The following is a 771-nucleotide window of genomic DNA, read 5'->3' on the forward strand; positions in this document are numbered from 1 at the left end:
GTCTTCTACTATTGCCTCGGGCCGACCAAAGCCTTGTGAGTGGATTTGATTTGATAGAAGGAAACTGAAAGAAGTCTGTCGTATATACGTGTGTGTGTTTGATTGTTTGTCCTCCCAACATCGCTTGACAACCAATGCTGGTGTGTTTACGACTTCGTAATTTAGCAGTTCGGCAAAAGAGAATGATAGAATAAGTACTAGGCTTACAAAGAATAAGTCCTGGGGCTGATTTGCTCGACTAAATGCGGTGCTCCAGCATGGCCGCAGTCAAATGACTGAAACGAATACAAGAATAGAAGCACAAGAGAATATTTTCTAAATATGATTGAAATGGTAGCATTAATGCATATATACACACATACATGTACATGCCTACATATATATGTATATATACATGCATATATGAGTACAAGATGTCAAAAACACTTGAACAAAATGAGAAACGAGAACATAAAAACAAAAGCATGGAAAACGAACGTTTTTCGAACAACGAAAGAAACAAATAGAGAAACGAGACAGGCAACATAAAGAATATTCCCTTCATCAGTTGTCCCATGTTTTATCAACTCCGCATTTCGAACGTGGGGGCAAGACGCGACTTCATTAAAACTTCTTCCTGCAAGGCAAATCAAATAAAATTTGGGTTATTTTGCGGAGGGTTAAAATGGTAACAAAAATAGGATAGTGAGAACAAAACAGTAAAAGCAAAGGGTGAGGGAGAGAAAAACAGAAAGGAAGAAGAGAGGGAGATAGAATAGAGATAGGTTGTAG

At 38.0% G+C, this 771-nt stretch overlaps 1 protein-coding gene across 1 annotated transcript in view; it reads right to left on the reverse strand.

The window, feature by feature from the left end:
• Positions 1 to 458: 458 nt before the first annotated feature.
• LOC106882621 (zinc finger protein 239) overlaps positions 459 to 771 on the reverse strand; it is a 2,692-nt gene continuing 2,379 nt past the window's right edge. Inside the window, exon 3 of the mRNA XM_052978377.1 lies at positions 459 to 616. The gene's annotated coding sequence lies outside the window, so the exon portion shown is untranslated. The remainder of the gene's footprint in view (positions 617 to 771) is intronic.

Source organism: Octopus bimaculoides, unplaced genomic scaffold (genome assembly GCF_001194135.2).
Source record: "Octopus bimaculoides isolate UCB-OBI-ISO-001 unplaced genomic scaffold, ASM119413v2 Scaffold_223674, whole genome shotgun sequence".
NCBI lineage: Eukaryota > Metazoa > Mollusca > Cephalopoda > Octopoda > Octopodidae > Octopus > Octopus bimaculoides.